Source organism: Enoplosus armatus, chromosome 1, assembly GCF_043641665.1.
Source record: "Enoplosus armatus isolate fEnoArm2 chromosome 1, fEnoArm2.hap1, whole genome shotgun sequence".
Classification (NCBI taxonomy): Eukaryota; Metazoa; Chordata; class Actinopteri; order Centrarchiformes; family Enoplosidae; genus Enoplosus; species Enoplosus armatus.
Window position 1 is genome coordinate 17,814,794 of NC_092180.1, and position 22,859 is coordinate 17,837,652.

At 39.5% G+C, this 22,859-nt stretch overlaps 1 protein-coding gene across 1 annotated transcript in view; it reads right to left on the bottom strand.

The window, feature by feature from the left end:
* Positions 1–22,859, bottom strand: part of csmd1a (CUB and Sushi multiple domains 1a) — a 281,553-nt gene that overhangs the window by 193,237 nt on the left and 65,457 nt on the right. The gene's annotated exons all lie outside the window — the stretch shown is intronic.

The following is a 22,859-nucleotide window of genomic DNA, read 5'->3' on the forward strand; positions in this document are numbered from 1 at the left end:
CTGAGTAAAATTTCAAATTAAACTTTCATTTTAATAAATAAAGTTCATACGGCCAAAAAATGGCTTCATATTTGAACTCCTGACTGTACATGAGGCCTGAACTATCTAGTTCATATGAAAGCAACTGAAGCAGCAGTTTAATTGTGCTTCTCTCTGAGAAACGCATTACTGAAATGAATTAGTACTAAGTGCATCACAGAGATGACTTGAATAAAAAGAAAATACAAAGTCAGCAAACAAAATGTCAGTCAATTCTTTCTTTCTGCTCACTTTTTTTTTTACTATTCAATAAACTTTGCTTCGGGCTCCACGAGCCCTCCACAATAACCGCTGAAGGTACCCACATCTTACTATGACAGACAGTCCTGAGGAGAAAGGGACGGCAGATAAAATAGCATCTCATTCAGCCAGAAAACCTCAAAACCTCTAAAACCACATCCATTCCCACTCTCCCTCATCTCTCCCCCTCCTCCTTCTCTTCCTTCCTCTCCAAAGAGCACTGCCAACACATCCTGTTCTATCTTTTTCCTTCCTGTCATCATTGCTATGACAACCCTGACATGGCCGTGACTTTCCATAGTAAGAGTGGCCTGCCCTGAGGCTGTGGTGTGTTAGAGTGGACAAAAATATTTGGAAATAACATCACTTGCCTAATCAATACTCACATGCGCATATGTGCAAATCTTTAGTTTTAATTTAAAAGTTTTAGTTTTTAATTGAGTTAGTAGGTCACAGATCAGACATGACAGAAAACAGAATTAAGCAGATCAGGAGAAGGTTTACAACACTAATATCTGACATGCTGTAAATAACAAATATTTATGAATGCTAAAAATAGGAAGGAATAGAAGAGAATGCAATCAGAAGACAAGTGTTTATTGCTCAAATGTTTAAATGGACATTAATCATTGCTGTCTCTGTTGCTTGTTCTCTCTCTCTCTCTCTCTCTCTCACACACACACACACACACACACACACACACACACACACAGGTCTAATGCATCTTCATTTAGTCCTGCTGTCCTCTGGGCACATTTACATCTGTCAACTCACTATACAAAATGGATGGATGGGCTTGTGTGTGTGTGTGTGTGTGTGTGTGTGTGTGACTTTCTTCATGCGGCATGTATGAGTGAATCCATTTGTCTTCCTGTGTGTTCATGTGTGTATGAGTTGTGTATTTATCTTTGTATATATTTAAGGACAAGTCTGTCTCGATGTCTTCTGGTATGTACATGTGAGCAGATGCATATTTGCTTCCGTCTCTGTCTTTGTGTACATACTCTAACATTTATGTGTGTGTAGGTGTGTGTGTGTGTGTGTGTGCCCGTGCATGTGTGCAAAACAGTCAATTTCCTTGGTAGGTGACAGTTCATGGTCCCCTGGGCAGCACAGAATTGTGGGTAAACTCGATGTCACAACTATTCCCATATATCATCAGACTGACACAAACACATACACATACACACACACCTACACAAACACGCAATCTAATGCTTTATTGCCAAGTGTACGACATTGCATCATCAGCAATAGGCAGTGTAGATGTATAAATTAGACATTATGTATCTTTGAATGGCTGCATCTTTTCCACACTTTCAGTTATCATACAGAATATGTACTATAAAAGAGGATAGCTTTCTCTCAGTACACGGTAGTTTACATAAAGAGAACTCTGTTTTGGAGAAGTCTATTATTTCTACTGTCTGCCAGATGAAGTGTGTTGTAATGGAGGAACAGATAAATTGGGATAATGGTTAAAAATGCTGGGTCATTATTCCTTGTGCCTTCCTTGCTTTCTGTCATTATCACAGAACTTCACCAGTAAAATGTCAGGGGAAAACAGAGACTTTGTTCAGGTAATTTGAGTTTGTAAGGGTGTAACATCTGCATCATTGATTCTTCAGAAATTGCCCCAATAAAAAATGAAGAATGGTGATACTAATCATAGGTTTAACTATGTTTGTTATTATTATCTTCCCTTCCGCTGTGTGTACATTTTTGCAAGGTGTAATCCAATACTAAACACAGCCAACTTTGTTTTTCAGATGGATGTCAGTGTTCTCTTATTTGGGGTTTATCAATGTTAAATCTTCCCACTTAAGATGCGTGACATGCCTTCACCTACATTTGCCTGCTCATTTGGAAGTGAGGATAGCAGAAGAAAAAAAGAAATTACCCTTGTTCCATCACAAATGAATGGACAGACTTGCACTCATGTGAAATTAAATGTGTGAAATGGCCACTCACTGACAACAAAGGCTATTAAGTTCACCACAGAGGAGGCAGTTACTAGAAAGTTTGCTCAGTACACCACCAAAATTAATTCCCAAAAGAAATGTTGTATGATGCTATAAATACTGTCAATGACATGTCACTCAAATGAAAAGTAACTTTTGTCTGTCAGCCGTAGATGCACTTACACAAGGCAATAAAGCATAAATGGAGTGACATAAATGAGATAACACTACCTTCTTCTTGATAAACCCTGGAGTCAGGACCTCCAAATTCATAGTGACTCCCATGATCCAGTGTGACATCAATCAAACTGACAATGGAAGTGGACAGCCACATTTTGCTGACTCTACCTCACCACTCCAAAACGTTGCTGTCTTTGGACATCTGGCATCTGTGCACTTGGGATAAATGTCTGATCCCCCACACCAAATAACTTGTTTAGGACCCAAACCAGTGTTTCTGCTACATTCATTCACATGCTGTCCCTGAATTTTCAGCTCCAGTGCTATCTCCTGTGTATAATATTGCCTTATTTATCACTATTTTCCAACAGTTGTTCTGTCACTCAAGCAACACTGTCACAGCGGGAGCCCCATTGTTTTCTGTTCCGCTCGGTTGAAAGCTGCCGCTGATACTAACTCAACACTTCCTGCCTGTGCTACACAATAAATGTGAAAGCAGCGGTAGGCCTCGTGAACCTCTTCAGAAAGTGTTTACAATGCCATTGAGGTTAGGGGTTAGCTGCATAAAAAAACATATTCCACAGGGGCTATGCAACAGAGCAGTTTGGTTTATTTCTGCAAACAAAAAGACAAACGGCCTCACATACAGTTTAAGTGGTTAGATTCGGAGGTGCAGAAGCTTTTTTTTTTTTTTTTACAGTTGGGCCAAACCTCCAAGATGTGATAAACATGTCACAATCGGCATGGGCTCTGATAATGGCTGCTCACAGTAGCTCAGCACTGTTTGCAAGGTTTGTATCCCTCCATAATACCAGCAAACCTACATGATTAGCTCTAATAATAATAATAATTACTTTAGAAGCCTGTTGTTTCGAGAGTTTAAAAAAATCTAGAAGTAAACCTCCAGATATTAGTTAATAAATAACAATCATGTTAATATTAGGGCAGCTGTGATAAAAGCTAAATCTGTAAGCCCACACGACCAGATAATCTTGACTGATGACCTAGCCTCTGATTGAAACTGCTCCTTAGATGAGAAAATATGATGTAAATACTGGTGTAAAGCCCAATAATCTGGTTAAGAGGTGTCAAGCCCTGTTTGTCAAGGGCAGATGTCTTGCAGGTTTTTGTTCCCTGAAAGTTAATGAGCCGCACTTTGTATCGGAGACTAAATGTGGCTCATTAACTATCTAGGAGGAACAAATACCTGAAGGACACCAGCACTGCAGTTTGACTCTTTCAGTAAGCAAAACATAAAACAGCAGGTAAACGTTGAGTAGCAAAAACAACATAAACAAAGAAAAGCAAACATTATAAATAATCTAGTGCACAAAGTTCTTGTTTCATATTTTATCATATTACTTTCAATTTTGCAGTTTCAGTCTTTAACCCGGCCTGGAGAATACAGAGACCTGCATGTTTTCATGCTTCAATCAGGGACTGATTTTTGTGCTCAAGAGTTAATGCAGCAAAAAAAATCAAGATGTCATCATGTTCACATAAACAATCTGAATGAAAGACTTAATACTTAAGGGCTCAAATAATCTATTCAAACAGATATAGATGTGTACCTGACTGACATCAACATATTACATGTAGAGTTACTCTGCTGTTAAGTGAAGTGTGTTTTGATTGGCTCACACTGCAGAAACTTACTCTCAAAGTGCATCTTTTTTTAAATCCTAAATATTTAGGACATGTTATGAAAATCTGAGACCATGTTACATTTACAAGTTTGAAGGAAATTAAAGTTTAAATTTGAACAACCAGTGGTAAGAATCAGCCTTTGGGTTTAACTGTTAAATTAGAGTGAAATGGAACTATTGCCGATGTTGCTGTGGACCCTCTGGGACCCCTGTGAGGACCTGCTTCCAAAATGAACCATAATATTTTGCTTTCAAACCAAATGACTTGGCAGGGAAACAGAAACTCGCATTTTTGTCTCACATAAAATGACAAACCAGGGGCCAATGACACAACCTGGCCCGACATTAGCTATGGTTCCTGTCCAACACTTCTTTGAGAGGTAATACAGTCGTTTTTCTGATGATATAGATGGGCAACACTCCCAGTGACAAGCAGAACACTATCTAAGACATGAGATATAAAATTAAATATATTGTTTTCTGGCTAGCAAAAAAGGCCAAACTTGATCTTTGACTTTGGCTTTGTTCTATTCTGCTCCACAAATGCTAGGAAGTTACTTTGATGTCACTGGCAGACCAGCTGCTTGACTGTAACCGTGTGTATGTGTGTGTATGTGTGTGAGATCACATAGCTTATCCCCAGCTTTCCTGTTCCTTCTGCCCACCTGTCTGTGTGTGTATGTGTGTTCCTCTGTGGGTGTTAACCATAAAAACAATGTAAGCCCTGTTAAACCTCCCCATATTTCAACTCTAACACTCTCATCTCAGCTCAATTTGTGTGTTTCAATTGTGTGTGGGAGAGAGATAAAGTAAGAGATAGAAATTTCATGTAGACCTGTGTACACCATTGTGTGTGTGTGAGTGTGTGTGTGTGTGTGTGTGTGTGTTGGTATCAGTGTGGGTTTGTGGGCGTTTCATGTATTCTGGATCAATACATGTGTTTGGGGAAATAAACAGCCCCTTTAGGGCTTTCTGTGGTATAGCTGAACACACATGCAAACACACACAGACACACACACACACACACATATATACACACACACACACACACACACACACACACACACACTAATGTACATATCTTCAACATATTTATAAGATAAATGGGTGACTCTGGTGAAAAGTGTGTAGTTCTCTGTAAAGCTTTGTGCATGTGCATATGTGTGTCTGAGATGGTCTCACAGTCTTTGTGTGTGTGTGTGTGTTTTAAATACATATGACTACCTACAGTATAACACATTGGCAGTGAAACACACTGATGTTTCATGGCCAATAAAGAACGACCCTGTGTCTCAGATTTTCAAATGGACTCTGGTTGCTGCAATGAAACACAAAAACAACAGAAAGATGGCAGAAAGATGAACTAAAAAGCTGTGAGTCTTCTATTCAATATTGAAAACATTCAAGATCATTTTACTCACATTTCACTTCGTCATGACAACTGTCTTGTGAACAGACACTGTGCACTTCATCTCTCTAGATGCATGTGCATCATCCACAGCAACAAGTGTGCACACTTCTGTTTTCATGATAAGAGTTGTCACAGTGCTCTAAAAACAACATATGGCTCTAAAGATCTTCTTTTAGCCTCACAATTTTGAATACAAAGCAATTATTGTTCATGAAAAACAAATTGTCTTTCTCCTGGTGATCAGTTTTATTAATTGAAATAGTTGAAGATAGCAGCATCGAAGACTTGTAGACTTAAATGTAGCTTTTAGTGTATCAGATTCATTAATGCATGTTCCACAGGCCTTGTAGTGGGAGATAAAAGCCTTAACAGAGAATATACTTAATAGGTACAATGGTCATGGATCATATAGTTAATTACAGTGTATGCAAATCCACAGATAAGAACACTGGCAGCACTGTATGATTACAGTAGAAATATAGCAATAAAGTCAATGGGTGGCTCTCCATTAAAAACCAACAACAGCGTGGAGATGCTATAGTAATTGCACTCCATAGGTGTGTCATAACTATAAAAATGAAATATATTTTTGGTTTTGGAAGGTGCCAGAACTTCATAGCACACACTGAGAACCAATCACCAACTACTAACAACAACTGCATACGAACTAGATATGCATCGCTGTCAATGCATGAACGGGTGTGTGATGGGGCGCGCTAACCTAAGCGGTGCAGGAAACATGGAGCAGCCTTCAGAGACCACACTGCTCCTCCTTACACCCAACCACACTACAGTGTCGTAAACTGACTGATTGACCAAACGACCATCAACCAAGCAGATAAATGCAGATACGTCATTATTTCATTGAACTGCTCTGTACAATATGCAATGACGCATGCTCAAGAAAAAAACAAGTTATGAAAGCAACCAATAACTTTCACATGGGCATGTGAGTACTGTTGTATGATAGACTTGAAAAAACTAGTATCCTTTACGATTTTGGTGCAAGAGTGAAAATAGAAATACTGCAAACATCTCAAAGGTGTGCCAATCACACAAAGTTCAACACCTATGCTTTCAACAAGGGACTTACTATCAACATTTCAATGAATTACTTTTTTATACCTGAAAATGGCTTCAGGGCCTTTTAGTAAAAGAACACACACACACAAACATGCGCGCGTGCACACACACACACACACACACACACACACACACACACACAGATATAAGACATAGTTAAATGGTAATATATATTATAGTTCATTATCCAACAGAGCAGCAACGATTAATCATCTCTACACAGGCATGGCGGTGTGTGCACATTTCACATCATAAAACAAAAGATCAGTGTGTATCAGTATATCAGCAGTGTGTGTGTGTGTGTGTGTGTGTGTGTGTGTGTGTGTGTGTGTGTGTGCGCACACTGCATGTGCAAATAGTTTAAAACGAGAAAACATCACATTAGAGTATTTGTGCAATTGTATGTCCATACACACACGTGTGCGTGTGTGTGTGTGTGTGTGTGTGTGTGTGTGTGTGTGTGTGCATAGATGTGTGTCTCTTGCAGCAGATCATCTCAGATTGATGGCGTGAGCCTGAACCGTGCAACTACTCGACGTTGAATGCACCTTGGTTTTACAGTATTTTACAGCTTTTTCTAACATTTTACAGTGTTTCCATTTAAATAGTGTTCAGTCCAGAGAAAACCATTTCTACGCTTGGAGAAACTCATATCCTGTTTTGCACATGCATACCTGTGCGTGTGCGCAGACACACACATACACACACACACAGTTGTTAAATGGAATAAGTTTGACAGTGTGACAAGCCATACTGGGCTAAATGACAGACACAATCATTCACTCTATAACACCCCAACACATAGACATACATGCAAAGAGACAGACACACATATACAGAATACACACACACAGTTTCAATCTTTCAATCTCTCGCTCTCTGTCTCACACACACACACACACACACACACACACACACACACACACATAAAGTCATTCATTGATTCATTAACCACTTTGTTCCGTCCATCCATCTTTCAGCAGAGGGTGAAGGACGGCTGCAGGAAGGGAAGAAAAGGACAGATAGAAGAACTGCATGAACATGAAGCAGAAAATGACAGAGGGAAAGTTATGCTGCTATAATACACACCAAGAAAGTGACACTATTATATACACACCAAGAAAACAGTGCATAAAAATATTTTAAAAAATGAAAGCAAGAAGCTGAGAATGAGAACGACAGTAACACAATGTGAAATAGAAAATGAAAGAGCAATGGAAGAAACCTTTAAGGAAGGAAGAGTGGTAGTGCAGGGTGGTGGTACGTTGAGGGAATGTGAGAGGTGAGTGCAATGGGGAGAAACTTTTGATGTTCTCGTGTGAAACATGTCACGTAAAAAAAAAAAGAACAGGGGGAGAATAATTACAAGCATCTCAGAAAACCACCAGCGTTCACGCTCATCCAAACAATACACATGCACCCACATGTGAATAAAAAACAACCAAACTGAATACATAAAAATCAACTGTGCCTGTAGCCCACACAAGAACAGCCTGTCCTTTATCTTCTTCTGCAGATTACATTTCTGACAAAATCATGACAGAGACAGAAAATGAGAAGAGAGAACACTGATGAGAGGAGTTCCTCCCATCCTAATAATAATACTGATAATAACAGTGGCAGGAAAAAAAACTGACATACAAAGGTAGGTATTACTGGGAACGCTAGCCTGCTAATGTCCTTTTGCTACGATCTTATAACAATAACCATGTCTCTGCAGAATATACAGTAGTTGTTTTGCAATAAACTTTCCACTGGCTATAAAAAGGAAAAAAGTAATAGAAAATAATAAATTCAGAGAGAGTTTGGAGTAAAGGAATAGCTAGAATTTATTAAATATTGACTGTCAACTGTTGTTGATTGTTTTATTTTCATTGGCTCTTCTTTGTAAAGGAGACCCGTAAAATCAGACTAATGTGCAATATGTTTAAGAAGAACACTACAAAAAGTTGCAGAGGAGGAAAATCTTTGTAATTCTTTGTACAGGTTAATAAATTGTGCACTCCAATAGAATTTCTATTAACTGCACTGAATCCTTGATTTTACTAAAATTATTCTTAAACTGTGTTTTTGTGTCTATTTCTATGTAAGCACCTCAAATGTAACTACACTTTCTACACCCTAAGGTGCCATTAAGTGCCACTATAACATCACAACTTATAATAATTTTTCTATTGTGTGAATGTGAGCAGGTATGTGTCTGGAGTGGAAGCAAATTAATGCAGTTAGTCAATATTGTAAATTAGTTGCCGTAGGTTCTGATTGTTTTGAATGTGAATGTTTTGACATAAGTATTGAACTTTGCCTCCTATTTAAAAATCGGATTCATTTTCAGAAAGCACCTTTGTAAGCTTCCCATAAGCACTGAATCAAAACTTGGACAGCCACTAACTGGCAAAATGTGGAGTCATTCAGTCATCAGTGAACCCATCAGTCACCCAAGAGAAGAGCAATCTGTCCTAACTTACAATCAGAATACATATTGTTACATTATTTTCAGGGATCTCATGGCTTTGACATACCAGCCACATTAGTTTGAAATCAGTACTCATACCAGGAAGAGTCTTTGTTTAACTTTTTTGTATAGCTCTTCTCAAAAGGTAAAATGTATTCCTAGTGCTGACAAAAACTTTACTTTTAAGTGTATTGTTCCAAATTATACACAAAAAATTTGATTGCTGGTACTCAAGTGTGAGATAATCTATTTTGACCCAAGCAGCTATGAAAAGACTCCACAGAGGAAAACCTCCCTCTGCTTCACATCAGTGGATAATTAGCCTCCATTACAGTGGGTTATTAAAAAAAAAAAAAAAAAAAAGCTTTATGTGGGTTATCCCTAACGTATTTGTTGGCAAATGTACGACGATCCTGAAAAGACTGCTGGCTGTCAAGTGAGACATGAATTCATCATGTCTCAAGCTTCAGGTTTAAGGGCTTTGGCGCCACCAAAACTACATGAACCATTACGATGGTGGACCTGCTGGCTCAGTTTTTTGGGGGGGTTTAAAATGGGCTACCTGAAAATTCACTTCTCGTTGAGGGCGAAGATTTTTGTTTTGGCTGTTTCATCGCGCTCCTCACATACTGTGGTGCATGCAGATTGAGAGGAGCCTTTTTGAACTGCATTACAATTCTTTGCTACAAACTGTGTACTTGGCTGTACTGAATATTTATTGTTTTCTATTCTGTTTCCACTGCAATGACAGGTTTGATTGGAATCTATGTTGTTTTAAAACAAACTGAGGCAGAATGTAGCAGTAAATACATTTAGTCAAAAAACTGGATGTGTGTGTGTGTGTGTGTGTGTGTATGTGTATGTGTGTGTGTGTGTGTAAAAGCAACACAACATTTGCATTACTCAAAATTTGCCAGTTTTCATACTTTCTGATGTTTGGTGGCCACCGGACCCAAATATGTAGGTGGAAAGGAGATTTTTTACCCCCAAGCATCTTCTGTTGGCATGTGCTGTTGACAAGTGAATCACCAGGATTAGACAACACACACACACACACACACACACACACACACACACACTCCAGCCCTTGTCATATGAGCCAGTCATCAGTGACAAGTTTCTGGTTTGTCTCTTTACTCCCTGGATACAGAAGGAGCTCAGTTTCACAAATTGGGCATGTTAGTGTGCGTCATCGTGAGTCTCTGGGCATAACTGCAATTTGAAGGTCAGGAGGGTGTTTTTGTGGTTCCAATGTCAGTTTATACCTGATAGTTTATAGTAAGAACACCACCACTATATATGTGATTTGATTGAATGAGTCTGCCTGTGAACATTTAAGGCCAGTAATCCTGCAGTCTTGTTTAAGGACTTTCCTGTATGAAATGAAAAACCTGAACCATTTCCATTCACCTACATGTTTAACACTAATCTTTTTCACTGGTTCTCCTCAAGAGGCACATTTTCACTTCTCCTGTGATCCATAGCTGTTTTTGTGGCCTTTTTGAAGGTTACTCCAATAAAACGTAGTCTGAGCCAGGGAATGTGTATTTCATTTGATTTGTAGCTTTGTTTTCCCACTGCTGGTTATATTTCAGCCAGACTAACCAGCAGCCTGGGTGCAACAATGGCTCACTGGATTGCAAATCACATACAATTCATTGTGTACCTAAGGTAAGTAGTTGAGGTGAATCCAAAGCCTGGTGGCACTGACAGTGCTGTTTTTAATCATATCTGTCTGTTGTTGAGTTAGTCCAGAAGCACTTCAGCACTGCCAGAGCAGCCCTGTGACATTGCCACCAAACACAGTGCACAGGTCGAAAAATCCACATCCCATTTTCTGTTAATTAAATTTCATAGCCAAGGGTCAGTAACTCAGTGGGCAATGTCGACAGTGGCCAGACCTTGTTAGAGTGACTGAAATGTGTCTCATTTCTGTCAAGGGAATGTAACTAATTCATTTGTCACCAGGTCACAGCAGCCAGAAGATTTCACCAGGCAGTGTAATTCATAGCAGGGAAGTTGCCACAGTAGAAGTACAGAAACAAGACTGAAGCAATACTTATGATTACATGACTTATCAGCTACAATAAAACTCTTTCTACCCTTTGGCAGGTGGCTTTTGAATCTAATGCTGTTAAACAAAACTATATCCGATTATGTAACAGTAATTCTGTGAATTTAACCTTCGTTTTAACCTTCAGCCATTGGAGGTTCAAGGCTGTGCACATTCAGTGACTGTCGAGGGTATTTCATGCTCTGTTGCAGAGAATATTTCTGTGTCGTATTTCTACAGGATAGATCTTGGTTGTTCGATAAAAAATTTTGATGGACAAAATGCAAGGTGTGAATGGTGTTACAGGGTCACAAGGTATTGCATTAATGTAACACACAGTGATGTAACACACACTTCAGTTGTCAGTTATGAAAGTGTAGTTGGTAGCCTGGTGAAAAGTTTAAAACTTTTGTCACTATCTGTGAATGAAAATTATTTTTCCTTAGTTTCCAGTAATTCTTCCTCGCATGTGCATGCAACAGCCTCTGCACTGTTTGTGGGAACAAAGAACATAAACAACATACAAAATGGCAGAGCTTTGAAAAGTGGTGGTACTCTATATGTTTTTCATTTGTATCACATAATGAAAAGAATATCAGCCTAAATAGTAACTCCAAAAACGATGTGTTAAAGCACTTGATCAGAAAAATAACTTATATCAGACTAGTGGCAAAAGGTGAGAATGGAGAAAAGTGAGAATGCATCAACCACTGATAAACAAACTGAGATCACTTTTGGGCCAGCCGGGCAGCAGTAACACAGGGAGAAAAGAAGAGCCGTGGTCAGGATGCACAGGGGAAATGGAGGAAATGTAATGTAATGTGAAAGTGAAAGTGGTCGTTTGTAATGATGGACTCGCATAGAATTATCACCCAACTGCAGTTCCTCAGCTCTACAAAGCCGTTTAGTCCATTGTTTTGGTTTTCTGACCCACAACTCATCAACTTTGTTTCCAGCAGCAGCTCTTTTCAGCGGAAAAGCTCTAAAAACTCAATGGAGCCAGATATTTCCCTGAGGAATTGGTGGAGACCAAAACAGACCTAGAAGGAGAGTGAATGTTGGACATTAAGCAGGTAGCTCTAAATGAATGCTGATGCTGTTCTGTGTCTGCTGGATGTGTAAACTGGCAACTGGAAAACACTTGCGCCATAAAACTTAATGAGGTGAAATGTCAGTGTTGTGTTTACAGCCTCTTATGCTGCCTCCTAGTGGCCAAAAAATAAATAATGTAACTTTAAAGTGAAGTGATAAGAAAGAAATGTGATTACTTTCGTCGCTGATTAAAGAGTAAAATAAACAATTTTAGGGAAGCATTAAAAACTCAGTGATGGACTACTTTTTCTAGTAACTTCCCTAAACCTAGGTCTGTAGATAATTCAAAGGAAGTTATTTCTTCTTCTCTGGGCAACTTTGTTTTGCCTTTATCATCCCTCGAGCCTCCTTTTGTATGAAAAGATAATCAGAGCAGATTGGCGAATGCAAGCGTGCAGTGTATGTTTAAAACTGCAGGATTTCACAGTAAATAAAGTCCTTAAAATCTACAGTGAAAATAAAACTAATGTTCCTTGAGATTTTGTGTTGGTGTTTGCAGGTAAATCACTGCATGTGTGATTGACTGTTAGGTTCGTGTGCCGCCATGAATTGAATTAATGTCTCTAGACGGCATATACGTTGTATTTATGATTGGCTGAGGTGCCACCTATGCTGAAGTACACAACACTGTGAAAGGATGTTTAAACTTTCTCACCTCTTCTTCAGAGGCAGCATACGTGTGTGTGTGTGTCAAAGTGAAGTCTTTGATGTATGATCAAGGATTCTTATTGTTCACGGCATGACTCCGGCTAGCGTAAACAGCACACCACACTTTCATCTAACATGCACACAGATAGCTGCACACGTACACCCACACAGATAAGACACACACGCACACCTACAAACACACACAAATACACAGCCTTTCACTTAGACAGAGGCAAATACACATCATTCACTGATTGCTGAAAAATGAAATGGAAAAAAAAGGTAAGGGGGGGGGGGGGGGGCAGCACTGAAGGCAACTACTTTCGTTCTTTCTTTTGTCCCTTCTCTTGTTCTCTCCTCTATTTTCAACAACCCCCCCCCCCCCCCCCCCCCCTTTCTTGCCCTCCCTCAAGACCCACTCTTCCTGTGTCATTGTCTCCTATCCCCCTTTCCTTTTTGAAACCACATTAACCTTTGAAAGCTTTATTTTATCTACCTATTCTTTGGTGTTTCCCATCTTCCCTTTGTAAATTGTCTCTATGTATTAGCTAGCACTTAGCATTTTTGCATTCACATCACTTCACATCCAATTCTTACCTAAATAACAATACTCTGAGTGTCGTCTCCATGGACCCCATACATCCGACCTGATACTCTCATCTACCATTTCATCTTCTCTTTTTTATCTTCATCATTAAGTGTTTCCAGATTCATCCTTTGGAATCATATCCCAGTATAATTTCCATAATATTTCCATGGCCCCTGTGCATCACATTTTCTGTCCTCACTAACCATGCTTTGTGATTTTGTTTCCTCTCTCTTTTGATATTTTTTTTCTCTAGTCCTCACCTTTTAAATAGACTTAGGATCTTTTCTGCTTTCAATTCCTGTTTCAAAAGCTTGGCTTTTAAATGGTCTCTTAGTAACTAAAGTTCAGAGGTAAAGCCTTACACATGCATCTGATTTCTTCTTTTTATACACCAGAATACTTCTTTCTTTTTCAGGATTCAATTTTTCTTAAAATATTTTTGCTTGTTTTAGTGCCTTGCCGTGTTCTTTGCTAAGATACTTACCTACCTATACTTAAGATACCTTTAGGCCAGCATGTATATATGTGTGCTTTCTTAAAGGTTGCAAAATGCAGTCAAGTGCAAATTGTGCAATACACCTTTTTGAAGACAGTGTTTCTGTGAAAATAGTTGTGGTTGCACACAATCTATAATGAATTTCACATTTAATTATCATTTGGAATGCAAAAGGAAATTAAATCCATTGAATAAACCACTTTGAAAATGTAATAGTGCGAATGAGGCAATTTGAAGTTGTAGTGTAGGAGAAATGTGGGTTTCTTTAAAAAGATGTGATTCCCCTGAGGTGGTGTACAGGGGCTGCAGGCTCTGTGTTGATCAGTCTGCAGGCTGCACGATCATATGCATTCGCTGTGATGCAGGTTCAAGACTGCTTATTTTTATAGTGTATTGAATTTAATGACACAGAGGGTAATTAAACAAAATAATTCATATCAAGTGGTTCAGGTACTTTTCTAGTAGTAGTAGTAATACTATGAATCATTGTACTGGTGGGAAGGACTAATGACACCAAAAGCATTATATAAAGGCTTTAGTAGTCTGCTCTGTGACTATCAAATGTTTCTATGCAAGAAGAAATGATATTGTGATTATCAACAAGATTGACTATTGATAACAACTGACCACCATACATTTTACGCTATCAAATTTTTGTTTTGCATTTCTCTTTATTTACTGGACTTTTTTGGTGCTTGTCTTACAGGGTAGAGCTAGAGACACTGGAAAACCTCATGCAGAGGAAACTCAACATAAAAAAGCTGGGATATCTCAGAGGTGTGGACTGGACTGCTCAATTGCCTATTTATAATCTTCATGTGCTGCCCAGAAGCAGATTTAAGCACCTGCTCAAAATGTACAGTAAATAAAAATCACTTTATATAAACCATAGGTTTGGTGTGCATGTGCATGGCCTATGGGACACTGCACTTCAAAAGGTGACATTTTAAGGAATAATGTGCTTCATTTCATATTCGGTAAAAGAAAATGAATAGGAATAACGGGAGAAGAAGTGAGAGAAAGTATGTGTCTCATGTCTTGTGTGCAGAAACACATGAACCTTTGCAACAGTGACAAGAAAAGTGTTGCACAGAGATAAACAGCATTCAGAAGAGTAGAACATCACATTATCTGAGCAAAATCGAGCTCTAAGGTGACATAACGAAACAGTACAATCTGTTAAAAGCTCTGTGTCAGCTGATACAGCTGAGCAGCATAGGTAAATTACATTGTTTTCATATGATGCTTGGCTGGGCAAGGATGTCCCAACGGGCAAATGTGTTATGTGTTGATTCCTCTGTTCATGCATCCCATCCCTGGCATCTCTCCCTTGGGTTTGTAGTGGGAAGAGCTGAGGAGCGAGGAATAGATGCAAGTGAGGGAAGCATGGAGGCATGAATAGGTAAGAACCCTGTGTGTGTGTTCTCTATTTTCTCACAATACAGTGCACAAGAAATGCCTGGATTTTATGAGTCTTTGGATATCCATGCTGCAAGTCAGTATCCCTCTGAGTGTTGTCTCATTACTCCTCTCTCTCTCTCTGTCTTTCTCTCTCATCCATCCTCTTTTCCTATACAGCCCCACAGTCTGGCACATAAGAAATGAAAAATAAGTAACAACCTTCCTATCCTTGCTATGCCGTCCTATTTATTTATTTTTTCCTTTCTCTTAACAGGGCTTTGTCCAATAAAGCAGAAATTACCCCCTCATTACTTAAAGCTTAATTTTAACAGGACAGGGTAAACTGAGACTTTGGTTATGATGAATGTTCTCTAGTGGTCCTTTAAATGATGTTGCACTGTCTTCCTACTGTAGCATGCTGCATGTGTGTTGTTTCAATTACTGTGTGTGTGTGTGTGTGTGTGTGTGTGTGTGTGTGTGTGTGTGTGTGTGTAAACTCATTTGGATGAAACTGTATAGCCATCTTGTGGCTTCTTGTTGGTGTTCAGTAGCATGTTGTATTGATTAATAAGCGTTATTCCCCTTGGGGAAATGTTGATGTTGCAGTGAAAAGTGTGTGTGTTGTACACAATCAAACACCCCACAAAGATAGGATTACACAGACACATTAACATAAAGACACATTTCAATAAAGTCAGACCATTATCAATACATATCTTCAAAGCAGAAGCCGTTTTGTACAACCTTGTTTAACATTTACTGAGATTTTCAGTAAGAAGTGTGAAATAAATCCAGTGACTGATAACCACCAAAGGACACTGAAGCAATGAGGTTAATTGAAATGATGCAGATAAAAAATATGTGTAGCCCAAAGCACCAATAAATGATAGTGATGGAAGGACACACCTTCCACCTAGTTTGACAAAACAAACCCACCTCAAGGTCCACTTGCTAGCTTTTTCGGGAGCTTGACAGCTCAGTAGCTGTTATGATGTCATCCGCAGCACTTTGAGGAAATGCTAAATCTTAATGGTGTCTCACAATTTTTCATCTGTGTCCCTGTTCTTGTTCAACTGCTGATAGAGACTGTATAATATGCTTTAAAGCTCCGGAAGAAGCTAGTGAGGGAACCTTGAGTTGTGATTGTTTTGTCAGACTACAATCTCTAAGGTCAAAAAAGAGCTTTCATGCTTCACCTTCCATGTCGTTCAGTGTGAAAGAGGTATTTAAATTCAAACAAAGGATATGAGCTCATTATGTATTGTATTAACCAAGCATATAGAGCATGATACACTCAAAATAGTGGTTTGGTGAAATATCTGAGAAACACCCTTTGAAGATCTATCATCACTGTCATCACCACTCTGTCGTCTTTTAAGTATCAGATCAATAGTCACATCTTCAGCTGAATTAATATCGTAATATTTGTTCCTACTCAAGTATTTATTCACTTGCATTTGATGACAAAAACGACCAATCAAATCCTTTCATCACATATTTTGACAGAACATTATTAGGTATGGCCTCATTTCTTTCTTGTGCCTCTCTCCTGTATCTTCCTGTTTTTCTTTCTCTCCGTCTTTCCCTCTAGATAGTCAGATGACTTCTGAACAGATTGAACAGAATATTAATTGCCTTCCTAATTTATGTTAATTTATGCTAATCTACACACTCATCGACTCTCAACGGGCTCGTTATCTAGATCGTTTAGAACGGCCAGGAAGAGATTCAGTCTGTGTGACCCTGAAGGTTGCCAGTTCAATTCCCAATGAGCTGAGCCTCCGGGCCTCAGCAAGTCTATTTAACCCTGCGTGAACTAGCATAAAGCTCTACTCTTTAACTGGTTGATGTGGACACACAAATATCTAACCCATTACAAATGAACAGACACATACACTGTAGTCACACATAGGACATGACTCTTCTATTGCAATCTGTGACACATAAACATTAAAATGGATGCACATGCAAGCAGTCACAAAACCATTATTACAAATCTTTCTGAAACATGGCTGGTGTCCACTTTAAAATGACTAAAGTGCTTTTCACTGCTGGAACATTTCATGCTTTGTTTGAAAGAAAAGAAGCAAGACAGCAAAATACAGCAAGAGAGCATGACATGCCATCTTGTTTTCCAGATTATTTTTCTTGGTAAATGCTTTATTTGAAAGGCTTAGGGCTAGAGACACCAGAAAGATGAGGGAGAAGAATACAGGATCAGGCATTAAATGTGAATCCAGGACCTGATGGGTAAGTGGTGCTTGTGGCATCTGTCGAAATTTTGGAAATTCAAAAATGACCATTTGAATCCTCAAAAACAGCGGCCTCAGTCACTGAATGACATGGAATTCATGAGTTCTGCCTCTTAGCCACAATGTTAAGATTATTGTTAAAACAAAATATTGCCTTTAGTATGTGCAACCCTGGTACGTATATGCATAAAGATGTATTGCAAATTTTAATGATGACTGCATTTCACAAGTGTATCTGAAGGGGCTACCGACTTTACATGTGAAGTTCAGTTTCCTCGCTATGAGACGTACTACTAAGCTTTCTAAAATCTGATAAAATAACTCTGACGATGGTGTCACCAGCGTTGTTAGACTGGGTTTAGTGACTTCAGATTTTCAACAGGAAGCCTGCGTAACAAACGTGGGTGTGGAGTTTGAAAGAAAGACATGTACTTTTACCCATCATTATGGGAAATGCAGGATCCAGTGTTTGTGGAGCTTGCCATACGACCGACAAATAGTCAGGATATCCCAGCTCATACTGATTCGATTTTGGTAGTGTTACACTAAATCACTGTAGCACCCCTTAAAGAGTAACTGCACACAAGATCTTGTATGGAGTGGTCGGGTGTGGTCTATTGTGACCACTGTTCTGAAGTGCATAATGACATCACAGCTGCACAGTGTGGGAAGAGAGCATGTTGTCACCACTAGTTGGCAGCACAAGCCGGATTATTTGCCTGGGTGCACTTACTTTTTAAAATTGAAACACAGTATCAACTTTATCCATACCTCAGTATTCAGTAATCCATATTCCCCATCACATTTCCAACCAGCACAATCCACGTAACACGTTCTTGAATTGACAGCTACTCATATATATTATTTTCTATCTTTTTCAAGGTTTAATTTTGTACAGTTTTATTGCTAGTGTGGGTGCACTCGCATGTGTCGGTCTCCCTGCTTTTGTGGCTGTGATGACCTAATTTCTTCACACACTTTATTAAAGTTTCATCTTATCTTATCTTGTCCAGCTCCTGTGAAAGGTACAACACAATAAAGATGTTTAATTTGAATTTCCCCAGCTAGTGTGACCGGCGGACTCATGTATGACACATACACACTCTGGTGAAAGCCACCAGCAAAAAACATCCACCGATGTTTTTCAATTTCTGATTTGATCAAGCCCAGAGCGAGACACACAAACACACACACATGCACACACACACACACACACACACACAGTCACACATGCAACACAACGGAGTGAAAGAACACCTTCTGTATTCATGAAAAATGTATAAAGCCGCTAACCGTTCCAGCACCACATGCCTGCGTGTTCGTGTTCGTGTGTGTGTGTGTACATGTGTGTCATGCACTGGGCTCGATTTGATCAAGCTTAGTTGAAACAGAGGGAAGCACTGAGCCGTGACAGTGTTTTTGTGGTTTTGTGTATGATGGAGGATTTGGAGAAATCCCGTTGCTCTGTTCTTAATAAGAGCGACAGCACCTTTCTGTCAGACAAAAGCTGCCTCCAGAACCAAAAATAATGGATAACGCTTTCTCCACATTAAGGTTCAAGGGTGGACAACAACCAAAATACACAACAAAACATATATAATGTAACAAAATGGAAGACAGGACGACTAATTTGTCCTTTGTTCATAAAGTGTTCTGCTGGCCTTGCCCAATGTAGTTTCTGTCCTGATGCTGACCAGAGTGACAGTTCTGCTCATTTGACTGCTCATACCAGAAGACCACCAAAGATAATTATCAAGCATGTTTGATAACAACTGGGACGTCCCGCTTGAGGTCAGGAGCATTGGAGGGCAATTAAACGGAGGCATGCTGACTCGCTCACGGCAGGAGTGCGATGAGGCCCCATAATTACCGTGCCGACGTGCCGATCCTGAAAACTCAGCCCTCGTTACAGGTGTAAAGATACGCTTTGCTGCCAAGCACACAATCCCACATTCTTTGCAGCCTCCTAATGATTCGTTTTGACTGCTTTTATTTCGTTGCATCATGTTCCTCTGAGATATTTTGATTTTTGGGTGAGAACTGGGGTAGTCAGTCTTCAAATGTGAAACCCCACGTCAAATACTTACACATATGCATGCTATTGACAGGTAAGCAAGACTGCTTTGATTACAGAGCCCATTTTTGTTAAGGTTGAAACCCCATCACCAACAACCAAAACAGTCATTAGGGGTAGGATTAGGGTTAGTTTCAGCTCAGGGTTAATGTAAAATAATGTAAAGACATTTCACAAATAAGTAAGACACAGTTTGTTAAGTGAAATGTAAATCACTCCTTCAATGTCAGGGCGTCAGGAGAATTTCAACACTGATAGGCTTTTGCGACACAATTTAATCAATTCAGTAATTAATAATTCATTCAATACGCACATTCTGCGTATTTGCATCACATAATCTGCCTCATTCATGTCGCTCGGTGTGAATTTGCATCGTTGCATTGACTTTGTATGTCATGTATGTTTGTTGTGAACACACAATTAGGCGTTTGCATTTCATTTTAGAATTTTTTTTTCTCTTAAGTGGACAATGTAACATAAAGACAAGAGAAAGATTTTTTTTTTTCTAAGAAAAGCACACCTGCACTGCAATACACACAGACACACACAACCACACACACAGATTTGATCCCACAATGGCCTAGTTTAAACCGTCATACAGAAACTCCAATACAAATTCAAAGGCTTACTGTCTCTCCCTCTTTTTTGTGAACACATACTTAATATTCTTGTTGCCCTCTCTCTCTCACTTTCTTGCCTTCTGCCTTTCACCCTCTCCTTCTGTCTGTCTGTCTTTCTGTCTCTTTTACACTCTCTCTCTCTCTCTCTCTCTCTCTCTCGCTCTCTTTCTCGCTCTCTCACACACACACACACACACACACACACACACACACACAAAGGTTTGCCCTGTCTTTCAGCTTAAGCAGAGATTGTCATGGAGTCATGCAAAGTTTCAACTGAAGAACGTCAACCAAGCACGTCAGATTAACACTAGGCTGGCTGCACTAGATAGAGCACACACACAGACACACACATTCACATCAAACACACACACATGCACGTTCTCAAAGGCACACACACTTTGATTTGCTAAGACCCTGACTGACTGACACATCAGACATGAGTGGATGGCATAGAGAAAGAGAGAGCAGGGGGATGGGGGGGTTAAACAGCTGGGAGAGTTCAGAGAGTGAAAATCGGAGAGTAGAAAGTAGTAATTTTAGAAAAAAGAAACGTAACTGGGACCACAATTACTATAATTATGTAACATACCTGAGCTAATTCTACTCAGACAGGAATACATGCATGTAAATGGCAGTGAGTCATGAGCAACTTTTGAGTGGCTTTTGAAGTTAAGTTATGCAGTAATGCTATTTATCAAATTAATACTGGTCCTTTCCCCCTGCTTTTCTGAGCTTCAGCTGATGTAAAAATACAACCAGCTCTGCAGGATGTGAGCAGCGGCAGAAGAAACCTGGTGATTCTTTCTTATGCAGTTAAATAATTGAAAACTTGGAGTGCAAAGATCAAGGTTGGCTATTGGCCTTAATTTTGGACTTTAATATTACACTTTGTACACAGTGGAGTGGACACTGTTTACATTAACACAGTTAAATTCATGGCTTTGTGTAAACAGTAAATCAAATAATTTCCAAAAACAAGCCCCTGGTTGCGGTCGAATAGTCTTTTTAGCTTAGGAAGGTTCCTAACTGAGTGAAATGACCCAGAAATATCCAAGTGGCAGCCATGATAAGAGCTGGTCGAATGCTCTAAATGCTAAGGAAAGGTGCTTCAGTGCTTCCTTCCTTGCCTTCTTTAGCATTGGGTACACTAGATCATCCCTTACCAAAGGAAAGGAGATAATGCCGTCCCACAATTCCTTTCAGCAGCAACATTTAAAGCGGCCACGGCAGACCCACGTCCATAACATCCTACATAATCACGTAGCCTAGTGTGAGTGCAGTCAGATTCTCTTAGCACCCGGTTGTTCTTATGAATTCTCATTCACATCTTTTCTTGACCTCATGATGTTTTCCATCGAGGTCAAGGTTTGTGCAGGCCAGCAGGTGGTTGTGTTTATTAACAAAGAAGTGTGTATAATTGTCCCAAAATCAGTGTTCTAATGATTAATCAATGGAAAATACTGCATATAACACGTTTAGCATGAAGTGTTATGTAGAGTGCAGCTTCACTTTGCACTGATCTTTGTTATACACAGTACTTGACCTCTCTCGCCCTCCACTCTGTCTTTCTCTCTCTGAATATTAAAAAGCTGACAGCAATGTGGCCATTAATATTAACACTCTCCATGCATATATAATAACATTTAGTCATCATGGATTCAGCACTTCCTCTGAAGGGATATCGTGACTTGATGAACAGTGAAATTATTTTTCACTCGCCAGGTAGTTGCCATATTGTGAAGCAAAGGTTTCTACACTGATACCTTCATTAGCAGCATCAGTGAGACGATGGTCATAATTAACTGCATCCAAACTCTTTACTTTTGTCTCTGTCCTATTCTCCGTCCCTCGGTCTCGCGCTCCACCTGCCCTGCTTTTCACAGTCATGTAGTTAAATAATTGAAGTGGCGGGCGCGTTGAGTCTCGGTTAAAATAGAGCCGACGTTTGCAGTGGAGCACTTGATAGCTGACCTCTTCAACCTTCCAGATTCAAGACTGGATAAATCCTCAGCACTGCTCCGCTACGCTGACGCTACCACAGAGTCATTAATATTGCTACCAGCCATTTATGTCATAGCAGGTTGCCTGGTACTCATTTGTGTGGGAGACAATGGCACATTGGATTTGTTCCTTTTTCTTACTGGGCATTTGTCACATTGGAGGTAATATTTCAACATTTTTTGCAAGCTCATTTTACAACTCTACCCTTACTCTCACAGTCTAATTTCTTTTCCATCTTTCTCTCTCCCTGTCTCTCTCCCAACCAGTCTCTCTCATACACTGAAGAGAAATGCAGTTGAACAAGTGAAGCACTGTTAAAATCAAGTGTACAGACAAGAGCCAACAATGGCAGTGGAGTGGAAAGCAGCGAAGAGCAGAGCTCTACTTGGCCTCTGCTGGCTGGTCTGTCTGGACATTTAACCACTCACACTACACGCACTCACACATATGCATGCTTCATAGCTACTTTTATGTAAAAATGTACACATGAAGAGCTAAGGGGAAGAAAAAAAAAGACTACAAACTCATACTATATGCAGAGACTTTTCATTACGGTGACTGAAATCACGTTTGACTGTGTATATATGTCAGGATGTTGGTTATGAAAGAAACAAT